An 18122-nucleotide genomic window follows, 5' to 3' on the forward strand; every position below is an offset into this window, starting at 1 on the left:
CCTTCCTCACACTCCTGTCAAACAAGCCCTCCATACTGGGCATTCCGAAACCACAACGCGGCTTTCTGCCTGACAACCAGAAGAAAAACGTTGCCCTATGGGGTTTTCCAGAAACCGCAAATGAGGATCAACCTGCTCAGGCCTCTACGGCACCCCAATTCGATAGGCTGTCCTGGGCACGAATGCTCTGTCTGCAACAGCCTGAGGCCAGAAGTCCCGACAGAAAAGGAGACAGCTGGCCTCACACCCAGCACATCGGACATGCCATGACCTTAGGCCGTCATCTCTTCCCAACCTGGGTTTTCAGACATCTGAACCTAGATATTATATCAAATCTGCAAACAGGTGAGTACTTGAAGCACAAATAAGAACTCGTCCTTCCCCATGGCTGTAAAGCTTGCTGTTGGCATGGAGTCACAACTTCAGGGTAGGAGAAACCTTCATAGTCCCTGAGGCCATGCCCAAATGTGAGAGCTGCCGTAGGCACAAACTCGCATTGTGACCCTCAGCTTGAGCACCATGTCGAAGTAATGCCTCTCAGGGCCGGGACCAAGAGCCAGCATATGGGGCTTGCCAAGCCCCTATGCTCCCAATCTTCACCAGAGTTTGAATTTTCCAGTTGCCCGTACCTGGGGCTCTCCTCTGGAATCCCTCTCTTGGAGACACACCTGAGCCAGACAATAGGACTCCACCCTTCCCACAAAATGACCCCAAACTCTTGGGAGGTGGACCAAATCCCCAGAAAGGGAGACTCATCCATAGCCCCTGAGGCCACCCTACACTCCACAGCTATCCTGGACAAAACATTGAGAGAAAAAACCCTGTGGGACCGCCTCCCACTCGCCCTTCTTTCATAAGCTGAGGAGCTCGCCTCACCGTCTGTAGATCCGGCCTGTCATAGACTAGGTGCCACAACTAAGCCGAGTTTGTGTTTTCAGACATCTGTGCCCACAGCCCAGACCAAAACACCTTCCAGGATAGGGCCTATGGAGGCACACTGAAGAACTGTGCTTGTCCTATCCAAGTTAACTGTGCCCAATCCTTTGACCACAACCCTAAAGTTAAGGAGAAACCTCCAAGGCCCCCGAGGTCTCCCATTAGTGTAGGCCACCCTGGACTAAGAGGGGGCACTCTGACACTAGCTGAGCAATTATCTCCACTTACACACTCAGACAGTGTCTTCAAAGACAGAAGATTGAAACGGACAGGCCCCTATGCCCTAATCTGAATCCAGCTTTGGTTTCCAGGTGTCTCTCCTCAGAGGACTGGTTTTGAAGACCAGCATCTAGGGCTTTTCTGAGGCAGCAAACAGAACCTCTCTCATCTCTACAGGGGGAGCTTTCTTATTAGAGATGTTTCAAACCATTCCTGTAGGCGAATTCTGCAGGGCCCCTGAACCACCAGCACATTCCAAGGTCTCCATGGACACAAACCCACATTATGACCCATCCTCAAAAGAGTCCATTTCAACTCAGCCCCCTGGGTAGCTCGCCCCAGAGCCAGCAGTTCAAACATGTCTTGTCGCAAATAGCCAATGCGAATGCGAGGTATGCTGTACAAGCATCTATCCTTCGAACCCTGCTCTCCAGTGCTTCCGTATGGGATGTCTTGGAGCCATCCAACAAGACTCGACTGTGCCGCAGAAGGAAAACTTGTGGTTTGGAGTTAACTCACAAACTCAGCGTGAGAAAACCTCCTTAACATCATGAGGCCCCTGATTCATGAAGGGGCCATCATGGATACAAACTCCAGCCTCAGCCAAAGTTTTATCATCATCCTGACTTCACATGCAGGAGATCTCAATTCAGCCTCTGCAGAGAGCACCTGCCGTGCCCTTGATCCCAAACCTCACCCTAGCTTGTGTTTTCAGACTTCCATCCTCACACTCTTGGCCCACAAGCCCTACTGATTGGGAATACTGGCGCCAAAACGAAGCATCCTGCCTGCCCACTGGAAGAAATACATTGTCTACGGCATTGCCCAGAAACCCAAAAGGAGGATCAATCTGCTCGGCCCTCGACAACACCCCACTTGCATAGGCTACGCTAAGCACTAATGCTCTGTCTTACATAGCCTGAGCCCAGACCTTCGGACAGACACTGAGACAGCTGGCCACACACCCTGCACCTTGGACCCACCATGGTCTTAGGGCATTCATCCCATCCCATTGACCTGCATGTCTTCCTGGAGGTATGTTCTGAGGCTGTGTCAGACTGTGCATTTTTCCAGAGCGGCCTATGGAATTTGGGTGGGCTTAGGGGCCTTGCAGGTTTCTGCTAATCTTTAGGTCTTGGGAAACTGAGACGGGCAGAGTTTCCTCAGAAGATCAGGCCCAGTGATGTGATGTGGTCTGGAGGCCCCATTCTAAAGGACATGTGGATCAGGACTTTGGGACCAAAGTCTTCAGACACAAACTCGGGTAAGAGTTAGGGGGGAGGTGATGGCAGGCCTGATCTGTAGACCCTGAGGACAGCTCCTCGGATTTGGAATTAGGGCGGCTGAGAGGCAGGAGCACAGGCTTTTCTGTCTGGATTGTGTCTAGGATGGCCTCGGAATGGATGTGTGTCCTCATGTGCCTATGGGAGTTTCTTCCTATCTGGGGTTTCTGCCCGGCACCCAAGAGTTTGATGTCTTACTGGGTTAGGGGAGACCGCATTTTACCGTGTCAGGGTTCCTGTCAAAACATGAATTCCAGAGATGACTTCTGGGTCCTGGTGCCTGGGTAACCTCACCAAGGCTCAGGAAATGGGCCTAGGGGCCTGAAAGGCCGGCTCTGTGGGTTCCTGGTCCAGCTCCCCCAGGACCAGGAAATGGGTCTCAGGGTGAGGGTCACAATGCCTATTTGTGCCCAGCTCCCCATCCTGAGTGGGCGCTGTTTCTTGTTCTATGCCCCTGGATCCCAATCTGAGGGTTGGACAACCATCTCAACATTTAGATTTCCTGCCATCGGGAAGGAGGAGTAATCTTTTGTGTTTCAGGGTCCCCCGTGGGCAGGAATTTGAGCTATGTTCTGAAACAGGTACCTGAATACCCAGGTTGGTTCAAGATGAAAGATTCAGGTCAAGGCAGATCACACCTGTAGGATATGGGGCCCACTGTCTGTGTGGCTTCCAGGTGGTCAGGGCTCGGGCTGTGTCAGACAGATCATTAGTGCACAGGGTGGTCTATTATATTGGGGTGCCATAGAGGGCCGTGCAGGTGGATCCTCATGTGGATTTTCTGTGCAAACCCATAGGGCACTTCTTCTTTCTGGTGGCCAGGCAGAAGGCCTCATTGTGGTTCCCAAATTCCCAATATGGAGGGCTTACAGGAGAGGAGTGTGAGGACAGAAGTCTGAATAGACAAGCTACATTTAAGCTCAGTGCTGAGTACATTGCCATTCCAATGTGCAGCGGTTTTATCGAGATCTCCAGCACCTGAGTATGGTCGAGGTCAGATGTCTGCTCATGCTGAAGTTTGTATCTATGATGGCCAACACATGAGATATCCAGCCCCTGAATAAGGGCGGATGAATGATGTTTGCTCACACTGGAGTTTGTGTCTATGATGACCGACAAATTGAGAGGTGGCGTCAAGAGGCCATGGAGGATTCCCCATGCTGATGCTTGTGAGATGCTCCAAACAGCAAGGTTGTTTTTTCTACTGACAGGTGGAGTCTGGTTTGTTTGCTCCAGAGTCCCCCACATGGAAAGTATAAATAGCAGAGCTCTTCCGCATGGATGCCTGGAAAGCACTCCTTGAATGACCATTGCAGCTGAGGAACATGGCAGGTTACTTCTGGTGGCTCTGGGGAAAGTACCAAGGCCTTGAGTTGACATTAAATCTCCTGCAGATGGGTCACAATGCTGGTTTGTTACCAGGGAGATCTTAGAATGTGCTGATAGCTAAGGTGCCATGCAGGATTCTCCTACCCTGATGGTTAAACACAGGCCGAAGAGCTGTGTCCCCTTCTGGGGACAGGAGATGTAGTGTTGCCTGGCTCAGTTACCACATATTGTATCATATGTTCATATTCCAGAACAGGTCTCTGAGGACAGATGCCTGAAAACCTAATCTAGGGTTCCAATGAAGTCTTAGGGGCATGTCAGGTTCAATCTTCAGACTCAGGACAGTTGACTTGGGTGTCTGCATAGATGTAGGTGATCAGAGTGTTTCAGACTGTGCATTTGTGTCCAGGGTGGCCTCCAATAATGCAGTGTGCTCAGATTATTAGCAGGTTTCTCCTAATCTGGAGGTTTGGGAAACTGACGTGTACAGTTTTCTAGGGGATGGCATGCACAGTGCTGTGGTGTGATTCCAAGACACCACCCTGGAGGGCATGTGAGTCATGGTTATGGAGAGAAGTCTGCAAACACAAAATTGGGTTAGGGATAATGGTGAGGTGATCGCAGTCCCAAAGCATAGACTTGGAGGGCAGCTCATCAGGAACTGTAATTAGGGCAATGCGAAAGCAGAAGCACAGGCTTTTATATCTGGATTCTGTATCCAGGATGGTCTCAGAATACAGGTGTGGTCCCATGACTCCATGAGAGATTTTACTCTCTAAGACTCCTGGCGCCTCCCAATAGTTCGGTGGTTTTTTCAGGGAAGGGAAGAGTGCTGTTTTCCATCTTAGGCATGCCTCAAAACAGGGATTCCATGGTCGGGCTCTGGGTCTGAATGCTTGGAATATCTCACCAAGGGTTAGGATATGGGCCTAGGGACATCCCTGGCCTACAAAGCGGGATCCTGGTGATGCAACTGAGTGGGCTTGTTTGAATACATACTCAGGTTGAGGGTCACAATGCTTGTTTGGGCCCTTGGCGGCCCTCATGTATGGTTGTGGTCTCATTGGCCATGCAACTGGCTCCAACTCTGAGAGTTGGACACCCATCTCAACTGTTAGGATTCCTGCCATGGAAAAGGTGGCGTTCTCTGTTGTGCTACAGGTTCCCCCATTGGCTTGGAATCCAGCAAAGATCTGAGGAAAGATGTCTGAATACCAAGGATGAGTAGAGATGATGGTGTAAGGCCATGTTCAGTCCCACATGCTAGAAACGAGTCCTCCTCTTTGGGTTGCTGACACTAGATCGGGGCTCAGGTCTGACAGACACTGTATGAAAGGCCAGGGAAGCCTATAAATAGGGGTTCCCTTGAGGGCCTCGCAGATTGATTCTCATGTGGTTTCCTGGGAAGACTCAACAGGCACTTCTTCTTTCTATGGGGAAAGCAGAATACCGTGTTGTGACCCTGGAATTCTATATCCAGACGGTTTGGGGACCAGTAGGGTGAGAATAGAATTATAAACACACTACGGTTAAATTCAGTGCCAAGTGGAAGGCTGTCCCTATCTGCAGTGGATTCAGTGAGAAATACAGCACCTGAGTAAGGGAGGATGTCAGACGTTTGCTCACACTTGAGTCTGTGTCTATGATGACTGACAAATGGAGAGGTGGCGTCAAGAAGCCATGGAGGATTTCTAATGCTGGGGCTTGTGAGATGAGCCAAACAGCAAGGTTTCCTTCTACTGGACAGGGGGAGTCTGGTTTGTTTGCTCCAGGACCCCCATGTGATAATTTAGGTAGTAGAATTCACCCAGATGGATGCCTGGAAAGCACACCTCCATGGTCCATTTCAGCTGAGTAACATGGCAGATTCGATCTGGTGGCTCTGGGGATATGTTCAAAGCAGCCTGAGTTGACATGGAGTTTCATGCTGTTGGATCACAATGCTGGTTGGTATCCATGGAGAGATTAGAGTGTTGATTGGTCAGAGGGCCATGCAGGATTCTCCTACACTGTATCTGGGACAGAGCTACCAAGATCAAGGTATCCTACTGGGGACAGGAGGGGTTCTTTAGTGTGGCTCAGGGACCACATGTTGGAATATAATTTGGTATTGGGGAACATGCCCCTGTGGACAGGCACCTGAAAACCTAAGCTCAGGTATAGATGAAATCCTAGAAAAATGTCACGTTCAATCCTCTGACTCAGTACCTTTGACTTTAATGTCTGCTTGGAGGCAGGTGCTCATTGTGTGTCACAATACACATTTGGGTCCAGAACGTTCTTCAAAATGGAGGTGGGCTCAGGGTCTTTGTACTTTGCTCTTAATCTTCAGGGTTTGGGCAACAGTGAAGGGCAGAGTTTCCTTCTGGAGGATAGGCACAGTTGTCTGGTGTGGCTCCAGAGGCCCCTTCCTGAGGGCATGTGGGTCAGGGCTTGGGGACAGAAATCTACAAATGCGATCTAGGGTTACTGTGAGGCCCGAGGTAATCACAGGCTCGATCTGCAGGACCTGAGTACAGCTCATATTGTATGCAAATTAAGGTGTCATGGAGGCAGTAGCATAGGCTTGTCTGTCTGGATTGTGTTTCCAGGATGGTCGCAAAATATAGGGGTGGATCATGGGGCATTAGGAGATTCTTCATCTCTGGGGATTCTGCTGGGATCACAAGAGTATGGTTTCTCTGGGAATGGAGGACTGCTGTTTTCGGTCTCGGGGGACCCCCAAAAAGGGATACCAGAGACAGGCTCTGGGTGGGAGCGTGGAAATAATGAAAGACAGTGAGGATTTGGCCCTAGGAACCTGGGAGACCTGCTCTGCGGGCTCCTGGCCCAGCTACTGTGGGAGTTTGTTTGTAAGCAGGCTCATGCTGAAGGTAAAAAAGGTTGTTTTAGTCTAGGGTGGCTCTCATGAGTGACTGTGGTCTTATGGCCCATGCAGCTGGTTCCACTCTGAGTGTTGGACACCCATCTCAAGCCAGGTTTCCTGCCACCGGGAAAAAGAAGTACACCTGGGATTCAGGTTCCCCCATAGGCACGGATTTGAGCTATGATCTGGGGAGAGATGCCTGAATATCCAGGTTGAGTAGATGTGATGGCTTCATTACATGACAGGTCCCTCCTCCAGGATATGGGGTCCATTGTCTAAGTGGCTGTCTGGAGGTCGTGGCCCAGGCTGTGTCAGACAGAGCCTCAGTGCCCATGGCAGCCTATGATATTAGGGTGCCATCGAGGGTCATGCAGGTGGATCCTCATATGGGTTTTCTGTGCAGACTCACCAGGCACTTCTTCTGTGTGGCAGGCAGAATGCTGTGTTGTGGCTCAAGAATTCCCTATATAGAGGGGCTTGGGGACAAGGATGGTGAGGATGGAATTGTAAACACAAGATATGGTTCAATTCAGTGACAGGCGGAAGGCACTTCCAGTGTGCAGCGGCTGATTTGAGATACCCAGCACCTGAGTAAGGGTGGATGTCATATGTTTGCTCACACTTGAGTCTTTGTCTATGTTGACTTCTAATTGAAGGGCGGGTGTTATGAGGCCATGGAGGATTTCCCACTCTGGGGCTTGTGAGATGCTCCAAACAGCATGATTTCCTTCTATTGGACAGGGGGAGTCTAGTTAGTTTGCTCCAAGGTCCCCCATATGGAAACTTTGGGTAGCAGAGCTCTCCCTCATGGATACCTGGAAAGCACAACTCCATTGACCATTGTAGCTGAGGAACATGACAGGGTTGATCTGGTGCCTCTGGGGCAAAGTTCCGTGTGGCCTGAGTTGACACGGAGTTTCATGCTGTTGTATCACAATGCTCGTTGGTATCCAGGGAGACGTTAGAAAGCTGGGGTTTTCAGGGGGCCATGCAGCTTTATCCTACACTTAGTCCTGGACACAGCTACCAAAGGCAAGGAATGCTTCTGGGGACAGGAGCAGTTCTGTAGCGTGGCACAGGGACCATATGTTGGAAAATAAGTTGATTTTGGAGAAAAGCCCTCTGGGGACAGGAGCGCGAAAATCTCAACTAGGGAATTGATGAAAACCTGTCAATTTCAATCTTCTGATTGAGGGCCTTTGACTTGGTTGTCTGCCTGGAGGCAGGTGCTCATTGTGTGTCAGAACGTGCATTAGGGCCAGGACATTCTGGCCCTGGGCTGGGCTCAGTGGCTTTGTACGTTGCTCCTAATTTTCAGGGTTTGTGCAACCGTAAAGGGCAGAATTTCCTCTGGGAACGTAGGGTCAGTCACCCGGTGTGGCACCAGAGGCCGAATCCTGGAGGGCATGTGGGCCAGTACTTTGGATACTGAAATCTGCAAAAGCAAACTAGGGTTAGGGTAAGGGCAATGGTGATTAGAGGCCCGATATGCAGGCCCAGTGGGGAGCTCATAGAGTACTGAAATTAAGGTGTCATGCAGGTGGTAGGGCAGGCTTTTCTGTCTGGATTGTGTCTAGGTCGGTCGCAAAATGTAGGGTAGTCTTCATGGTGCCATGGGAGATTCATCTTTGGGAATTTTGCCCAGGTCCCAAGAGTTTGTGTCTCTGGGGAAGGGAAGACTGCTATTTTCCGTCTCAGGAGACCCCCAAAAGAGGGATTCCAAAGATAGGTTCTGGGTGTGGACGACTAGAAAACATGAATGCATGTGAAGATATTGCCCTAGGGACATGGAAGTTCCGTTCTGCAAGCTCCTGGTCCAGCTACCAAGGGGGTTTGTTTGAAAGCAGGCTCACACTGAGGGTGAAAATGCCTGTTTGTGCCCAGGGAGGCTCCCATGAGTGACTGTAGTCTCATGGGCCATGCAGCTGGTTCTCACTCTGAGGGTTGGACACCCATCTCAACAGCCAGGTTTCCTGCCATTGGGAAGGAGGAATACTCCTGTGCTTCAGGTGCCCCCATAGGCAGGGATTTGAGCTACGGTCTGGGGAGAGATGCCTGTATATCCAGGTTGAGTAGATGGATGGCTTCGGGCCACAGCAGGTCCCACCTGCTGAATATGGGGCCCACTGTCTGCATGGCTGAATGGAAGTCATGGCTCTGGCTGTGTCAGACGGAGCCTGTGTGTCCATTGCGGCCTATGATATTAGGGTGCCGTCGAGGGCCATGCTTGTGGATCCTCATGTATGGTATCTTGGCAGACACACCAGGCACATCTTCTTTCTGTTGGACAGGCAAATTTTTCGTTGTGGCTCCAGAAATCCATATCAAGAGGGTTTGGTGACCAGGAGGGTGAGGATGGAATTGTAAATACAAGCTACGGTTATTCAGTGCCAAGAGGAAGGCAGTTCAAGGATGCAGTGGCTTATTCGAGATACCCTGTACCTGAGTAAGGGCAGATGTCAGATGTTTTCTCACACTGGAGTTTGTGTCTCTGATGACCGCCAAATGGAGTGGTGGCGTCATGAGGCCATAGATGATTTCCAACACTGGGTCTTGTGAGATGCTCCAAACAGTAAGGTTTCCTTCTACTGAACAGGGGGAGTCTGGTTTGTTTGCTCCAGGGTCCCCCATATGGAAAGTAGGGTAGCAGAGCTCTCCCATATGAATGTCTGGAAAGCACAACTCCATTGAACATTGCAGCTGAGGAACATGACAGGTTCAATATGGTGGCTCTGGAGCGAAGTTCCAAGCGGCTGAATTGACATGGAGTTTCATGCTGTTGGATCACAATGCTGGTTGGTATCCATGGAGACGGTAGAATATTGGTGAAATCAGGCATCCATGAAGGATTCTCCTACACTGTGTCTTGGACACAGCTACCAAGAGCAAGGTATCCTTCTGGGGACAGGTTTGGTTCTATTGTGTGGCTCAGAGACCACATGTTGGAATATAAGTTGGTATTGGAGAACAGGCCTCTGGGGACAGGCGCCTGAAAACACAAGCTAGGGTATCAATGATGTCCTAGAGGCATGTAGGCACAATCTTCTGACTCAGGGCCTTTAACTTAGATGTCTGCCTGGAGGCAGGTGCTCATTGTGTGTCAGAGAGCTCATTTGGGTCCAGTGCATTCTTTGAAATTGAGGTCGGCTCAAGTGCTTTGTACTTTCCTCCTAATCTTCACGGTTTGGTCAACAGTGAAGTGCAGATTATCCTTTGGGAGGGTAGGCTCACTCGTTTTTTGTGGCACCAGAGGCCCCATCCTGGAGAACATTTGGGCCAGGGCATTGGGGACAGAAATCTGCAAATGCGAACCTGGTATAGGGTGAGGGCCTAGGTGATCACAGGTCTGGTCTGCAGGCCGTGATTGCAGCTCATAGTGTACTGAAATTAAGATGTCATGGAGGCGGTAGCACAAGCTTTTTTTTCTGAATGTGTGTCCAGGAGGGCCACAAAACATAGGGGAGTCTTCATGTGTCCATGGGAGATTCTTCGTCTCTGTGTATACTGCCCAGCTCCCAAGAGTTTGGTTTCTCTGGGGAAAGGGAAGACTGCTGTTTTCAGTCTCAGGTGACCCCCAAAAGAGGGAACCCAAAGACAGATTCTTGGTCTTGGCACCAGGAATTCATGAACAAGTGTGAGAATTTGGCCCTTGGGACATGGCAGGCCCTCTCGGCACGCTCCTGGTACAGCTACCGAGGGTGTTTTTTTGAAAGCAGGCTCATGCTGAGGGTCACAATGCCTGTTTGGGCCCAGGACGGCTCCCATGAGTGGCCGTGGTCTAATGGGCAATGCAACTTGTTCCCACTCTAAGGGTTGGACACCCATCACAACAGCCAGGTTTCCTGTTTTCAGGAAGGAGGAGTACTCTTGTGCTTGAGGTTCCCACTTAGGCAGGGATTTGATCTTCAGTCTGGGAACAGATGCCTGAATACCCATGTTAAGAAGAGCTGATGGCTTCGGGCCACGATAGGTCCCACCTGCAGGATATGCGGCCCACTTTCTGCGTGACTATCTGGAGGTCATGGCTCAGGCTGTGTCAGATAGAGCCTGAGTGCCGAAGATGGCCTATGAAATTAGGTTGCTGTCCATCTGTCCATGCAGATGGATCCTCAAGTGGGGTTTCTGGGCAGAATCACCAGGCACGTCTTCTGTCTTTGAGGTAGGCAGAATGCTTTGTTTTGGGTCCAGAATTCCTTGTCAAGTGTGCTTTATGACCAGGCGGGTGAGAATGGAATTGTAATTACAAACTATGGTTAAATTCAGTGCCAAGCAGAAGGCAGCCAGTGTGCACTGGCTGATTTGAGATACCAGCACCTGAGTAAGGGCGAATGTCAGATGCTTGCTCACAATGGACTTTGTGTCTATGATGACCACCAAATGGAGGGGTGGCATCACGAGGCCATGGAGGATGTGCCACCCTGGGGCTTGTGAGATGCTCCAAACAGCAAGGTTACCTTGTACTGGACAGGAGGAGTCTGGTTTGTTGGCTCCAGTGTCCCCATATGGAAAGTTTGGGTAGCAGAGCTCTCCCTATGGATGCGTGGAAAGCACACTTCCATTGACCACTGCAGCTGAGGAACATGGCAGGTTCTATCTCTAGGCTCTGGGGCGAGGTTCGAAGCGGCCTGAGTTCACATGGAGTTTCATGCTGTTGGATCATAATGATGGTTTGTATCCAGAGAGACGTTAGAATGTTGGGATGGTCAGGGGCCATGCAGGATCCTCCTACACTGAGTCTTGGAAATATCTACCAAGATCAAGGTATCCTACTGGGGACAGAATAGGTCTGCTGTGTTGGCTTACGGACCGCATGTTAGAATAGTAGTTGGTATTAAAGAAAAGGCCTCTGGGGACAGGTGCCTGAATATCTCAGATAGGGTATTGATGAAGTCCTCGGGGCATGTCAGGGTCAATATTCTGACTCAGGCCCTTTGACATGGATGTCTGCCTGGAGGCAGGTTCTCATGGTGTGCCAGAATGTGCATTTTGGTCCAGAGTTTTCCTCGCAATTGATCTGGTCTCAGGGGCTTTGTACATTGCTCCTAATCTTCAGGATTTGGGCAACAGTGAAGTGTAAAGTTTCCTTTGGGAGGTTAGTTATTGTCTTCTGGTGTGGCTACAGAGTTCCCTTCCTGAGGGCATGTGGGCCAGTGCTTTGGGAAAAGAAATCTGCAAATGCAAACTCGAGTTAGGGTGAGGGCCAAGGTAATCACAGGCCCGATCTGCAGGCCCTGAGTGCAGCTCATATTGTACTGAAATTAAGGCTTTATGGAGCTAGTAGTGCAGGCTTTTCTGTCTGGATTGTGTGTCCAGGACGGTCGCAAAATGTAGCGGTGAATCATGGGGCCACAGGATATTCTACATCTCTGGGGATTCTGCTCAGATCACATGAGTTTGGTTTCTCTGGGAAAGGAAGACGGCTGTTTTCGGTCTCGGGGGACCCCCAAAAGAGGGATACCAGGGACAGGTTCTACATAGGAGCTTGGAAATAATGAAAGACGGTGAGGATTTGGCCCTAGGAACCTGGAAGGCCCGCTCTGCGGGCTCCTGGCCCAGCTGCTGAAGGGGTTTGTTTGAAAACAGGCTCATGCTGAGGGTCACAACGCTTGTTTGTGCCCAGAGAGGCTCCCATGAGTGACTGTGGTCTTATGGCCCATGCAGCTGGCTCCACTCTGAGGGTTGGACACCCATCACAACAGCAAGATTTTCTGCCATTGGGAAGGAGGAGTACACCTGGGCTTCAGTTCCCCCCACAGGCAGGGATTGGAGCTACGATCTGGGAAGAGATGCCTGAATATCCAGGTTGAGTAGATGTGAGGGCTTCGTTCCATGGAAGGTCCCTCCTGACAGATATGGGGTCCACTGTCTAAGTGGCTATCTTGAGGTCGTGGCCCAGGCTCTGTCAGACAGATCCTCAGTGCCCATGGCGGCCTATAATATAAGGGTGTTGTTGAGGGCGCCATGCAGGTGGATCCTCATGTGGGTTTTCTGTGCAGACTCACCAGGCCCTTCTCCTTCTGTGGGTCAGGTAGAATACTGTGTTGTGGCTCAAGAATTCCCTATCAAGAAGGCGTGTGCAAAAGGAAGGTGAGGATGGAATTGTAAACACAAGCTATGGTTAAATCTAGTGGCAAGCGGAAGGCAGTTCCAGTATGCAGCGGCTGATACGAGATATCCAGCATTGGAGTAAGTGTGGAAATCACACTGGAGTTTGTGTCTATGATATCTTCCAAATGGAATGGTGGCATCATGAGGCCATGGAGGATTTCCCACTCTGTGACTTGTGACATGCTCCAAAGAGCAAGGATTCCTTCTGCTGGACAGGTGGAATCGGGTTTGTTTGCTCCAGAGTCCCCCATGTTGAAATTCTGGATAGCAGAGCTCTCTGACATGGATGTCTGGAGAGCACACCTCCATTGACCATTGCAGCTGAGGATCATGGCAGGTTCGTTCTGTTGGCTCTGGGGCGAAGAACCAAGGATGATGAGTTAAGATGGAATCTCCTTCAGATGGGTACAATGCTGGTTTGTTATCAGGGAGATCATAGAATATGCTGGTGGCATAACAAATATCATGGAGGACAAGGGGTGTAGAGAGGAGAAGGGAGTTGGGGTAAATTGGAAGGGGAGATGACTCATGAGAACTATAGACTCTGTAAAACAATCTGAGGGGTTTGAAGTCGCAGGGGGTGGGAGGTTGGGGTACCAGGTGGTGGGTATTATAGAGGGCATGGATTGCATGGAGAACTGAGTGTGGTGAAAAATAATGAATACTGTTTTTCTGAATATACATGAATTATTGAAAAAAAAAAAAAGAATATGCTGGTGGCTAAGGTGCCGTGTAGGATTCTCCTACCCTGATGGTTTGACACAGGTCAAAGAGCACGGTTTCCTTCTGCGGACAGGAGATGTTCTGTTGTGTGGCTCAGGGACCACATGTTGTATCATAAGTTGGTATTCCAGAATAGGCCCCTGAGGAAAGATGTCTGACAACCTAATCAATTGTTCCAATAAGGTCCAAGGGCATGTCAGGTTCAATCTTCTGACTCAGGACCATTGACGTGGCTGTCTGCCTGGATGGAGGGGATCAGGTTGTCTCAGACTGGGCATTTGCGTCCAGAGCAGCTGCCAATATTGTGGTGGGCTCAGGGGACTTGCAGGTTTCTTTTAATCTGTAAGGTTTGGGCAACTGTGATGGGCACGGTTTCCTTGGGGATAGCAGCCACAGTCCTTGGGTGCACCTCGAGTGACCCTATCCTGGAGGGCATGTGAGCCATGGTTTTGGGAGAGAAGTCTGCAAACACAAATTCTGGTTCAGGTTAGTCGAGAGGTGATCGCAGGCCCAATGCATAGACCTGGGGGGCAGCTCGACAGGAACTGTAATTAGGGTGACTGGAAAATGGTTGCACAGACTTTTCTATCTGGATTGTGTTTCCAGAATGGTCTCTGAATGCAGGTGAGGTCTCATGGGTCCATGGGAGACTTTTCCACTCTAAGGATTCTGGCAGCTCCACATAGTTTGATGGGTTTTTCGGGGAAGATAAGAGTGCTGTTTTCCATCTTAAAGGTGCCCCAAAACAGGGATTCCAGAGACAGGCTCTGGGTCTGGGCACCTGGAAAATCCTACAAAGGGTTAGGATTTGGGCCTAGGGGCATACCAGGCCTGCAATGTGGGAACCTGGTGGTGGAACTGAGATTTTTTGTTTGAAAGCATAGTCAGGTGAGGGTCACAATGCCTGTTTGTGCCCCGGACATCCCTCAGGAGTTGGTGTGGTCACACTGGCCATGCACCTGGCTTCCACTTTGAGGGATGGACACCCATCCCAACAGGTAGGTTTCCTTCCATGGGGAAGAAGTAGTACTCAATTATTCTTCAGGTTCCCCCATTGGAAGGATTTCAGCAAAGTCTGGGGAAAGGTGCCAGAATACCAGGATGGGTAGAGATGATGTACTTGGGCCATGGCCAGTCCCACATGCGACATATGGCACCCACTCTCTGGGTGACTGACATTAGGTCGGGGCTCACGCTCTGTCAGACACAACACTAGTGGCCCGGGCAGTCCATATATCCTGTTTCCCTCGAGAGCCAATCAGATTGAACCTCATGTGGGGATACCGGACAGACTCAGCAGGCACTTCTTCTTTCTATGGAGTAGGAAAAATGCTGCACTGCGGCTCCAGAATTCAATATCAAGAAACGTTGGGGACCAGTAGGGTGAGGATGGAATTGTAAACACAAGCAACTGTACAATTCAGTGCCAGCAGAACGCAGTTCCAATGTGAAGCATCTTTTTCGAGATATCTAGCACCTGAGTAAGGGCGGGTGTCAAAATGTTTGCTCACACTAGAGTTTGTGTCTATAATGACCAACAAATGGAGGGGTGGCATCAAAAACCCATGGAGGATTTCCCCCACTGAGGCTTATGAGATGTTCCAAACAGCAAGGTTTCCTTCTACTGGACAGGTGGAGTCCGGTTTGTGTGCTCAAGGGTCCCCCATGTGGAAAGTCTGGGAAGCAGAGCTCTTTGGCATGGATGCCTGCAAAGCACACCTCCATTCTCCATTGCAGCTGAGGAACATGGCAGGTTCATTCTGGTGGCTCTGGGGTGAAGGACCAAGGCTTTGAGTTGACATGGAATCTCTTGCAGATGGGCCACAATGCTGCTTTGTTACCAAGGAGATCTTAGAATGTGCTGGTGGCTAAGGTGCTGTGCAGGTTTCTCCTACCCTGAGGGTTTAGCTCAGATTGAAGGGCACAGTTTCATTCTGGGGACAGGAGATGTTCTTTTGTGAGGATCAGGGACCACTTGTTGTATCATAAGTTGGTATTCCAGAACAAGACCCAGAGGACAATTGACTGAAAACCTAATCTAGTTTTCCAATGAAGTTCGATGGGCATGACAGTTTCAAATCTTCTGACTCAGCAACGTTGACTTGGCTGTCTGCCTAGATGTAGGTGATCACGTTTTTTCAGATGCACATTTGCGTTTGGAGTAGCCCCCTATATTGGGGTGGGCTCAGGGGCCTTGCAGGTTTCTCCTAATCTGGAAGGTTTGGGCAACTCTGATGTGCACAGTTTCCTTGGGGATGGCAGGCACAGTCCTGTGGTTTGGTCCCAGAGACCCCATACTGGAGGACATGTGGCCCATGTTTTTGGGAGAGAAGTCTGCAAACACAAACTTGGGTTAGGGTTATTGGCGAGGTGATTGCAGGCCCAATGTGTAGACCTGGATAGCAGCTCGTCAGGAAATGTAAAGGTGACTGGAAGGCAGTAGCACAGGCTTTTTTTATCTGGATTGTGTGTCTAAGATGGCCTTGGAATGCAGGTGTAGTCTCCTGCATCAATGGGAGATTTTTCTTTTCTAAAGATCCTGGTGACTGCCCATAGTTTGGTGGCTTTTTCGGCGAAGATAAGAGTGCTGTTTTCCATCTTAGGGGAGTCCCAAAACAGGGATTCCAGAGACGGGCTCTGGGTCTCGGCACCTGGAAAAACCCACCAAGGGTTAGGATTTCGGTCTAGGGGCATACCAAGCCTGCAATGAGGGATTGTGGTGGTGCAACTGAGAGGGTTTGTTTGAAAGCATGCTCAGGCTGAATGTCAAAATGCCTGTTTGTGCCTAGGCGGACTGAAGGAGTGGGTGTGGTCACTTTGGCCATGCACCTGGCTCCCACTCTGAGGGTTGGACACCCACCCCAACAGTCAGGTTTACTTCCGTGGGGAAGGAGTAGTTCTCAATTGTGCTTCAGATTTTTCCATTGGAAGGATTCCAGCAAAGTCTGGGGAAAGGTGCCAGAATTCCAAGGATGGGTAGAGAGGACAGACTTGGGCCATGGCCGATCACACATGCTGGATTAGGGGCCCGCTCTCTGGGTGGCTGACACTGGTTCAGGGCTCAAGCTCTGTCAGACTCAATGCTAGTAAGAAGAGCAGCCTATAAATCGGGGTTCCCTCCAGGGCTGAGCAGATTGATCCTCATGTAAGGATTCTGGACAGACACAGCAGGCATTGATTCTTTCTATGGGCAAGGCAGAATGCTGCATTGCGGCTACAGAATTCAATATTAAGAGGCATTGGGGACTAGTTGGGTGAGGATGGAATTGCAAACCCAAGCTAGGGTTCAATTCTGTGCCAAGTGGAATGCAGTTTCAATATGAAGCGTCTTTTCCAACATATCCAGCACCTGAGTAAGGTGGTTGTCAGATGTTTGCTCACACTAGAGTTTCTATTTTGATGACCCACAAATGGAGGGATGGCGTCAAGAGGCCATGGAGGATTTCCCCCAATGAGGCTTGTGAGATGCTCCAAACAGTAGGGTGTCCTTCTACTGGACAGGTGGAGTCTGGCTTGTTTGCTCAAGGGTCCCCCGTGTGGAAAGTCTGGATAGCAGAACTTTTCGGCATGGATGCCTGGAAAGCACACCTCCATTGACCACTGCAGCTGAGGAATATGACAGGTTCCTTCTGGTGGCTCTGGGGCGAAGGACCAAGGCCTTGAGTTGACATGGAGTCTCTTGCAGATGGGCCACAGTGCTGTATTGTTACAATGGAGATCTTAGAATGTGCTGATGGGTAAGGTTCCATGCAGGATTCTGCACCCTGAGGGTTTGACACAGGACAAAGAGCACGGTTTCATTCTGGGGACAGGATATGTTCTGTTGTGTGGCTCAGGGACCACATGTTGTGTCATAAGTTGGTATTCCAGAACAGAACCCTGTGAGACAGATGCCTGAAAACCTAATCAAGGTTTGCAATGAGTTTCAAGGGCATGTCAGGTTCAATCTTCTTTCTTAGGACCGATGAATTGGCTGTATACCTGGATGTGGATGATAAGGGAGCTTTACTGTATTTGCATATATAGCGGACACCAATGTTGGCATGGGCTCAGAGGTCTTGCAGGTTTCTCCTAATATGGAAGGTTTGGGCAAATGTGACAGGCATATTTTCCTTGGGGATGGCAGGCACAGTCCTGTGGGATCCAGAGACCCCATCCTTGACGGAATATGAGCCATGGTTTTGGGAGAGAACTCTGCATACACAAATTCGGGTTAAGGTTTCCCATCTAAGTACTAACCAGGCCTGACCCTGCTTAGCTTCCGAGATCAGACGAGATCGGGTGCGTTCAGGGTGGTATGGCCGTAGACACAAATTCGGGTTAAGGTTAGTCGCGTGGTGATTCCCAGTCCAAGGTGTAGACCTAGAGATCAGCTCATCAGGAAGTGTAATTAGCATGACTGGAAGGCATTAGCACAAACTTTTCTATCTGTATTGTGTGTCCTGTATGGCCTCTAATTGCAGATGTCGTCTCCTGTGCCCTTGGGGATTTTTCTTCTCTAAGGATCCTGGTGGTTCCCCCATAGTTTGGTGGCTGTTTTGGGGAAGGGAAGAGAGCTGTTTTCAATCTTAGGGGTGCCCCACAACAGGGATTTCAGAGACGGGTTCTGGCTCAGGGCGCCTGGAAAATCCCACCAAGGGTTAGGATTTGGGCCTACG

Source organism: Neovison vison, chromosome 2, assembly GCF_020171115.1.
Source record: "Neovison vison isolate M4711 chromosome 2, ASM_NN_V1, whole genome shotgun sequence".
NCBI lineage: Eukaryota > Metazoa > Chordata > Mammalia > Carnivora > Mustelidae > Neogale > Neogale vison.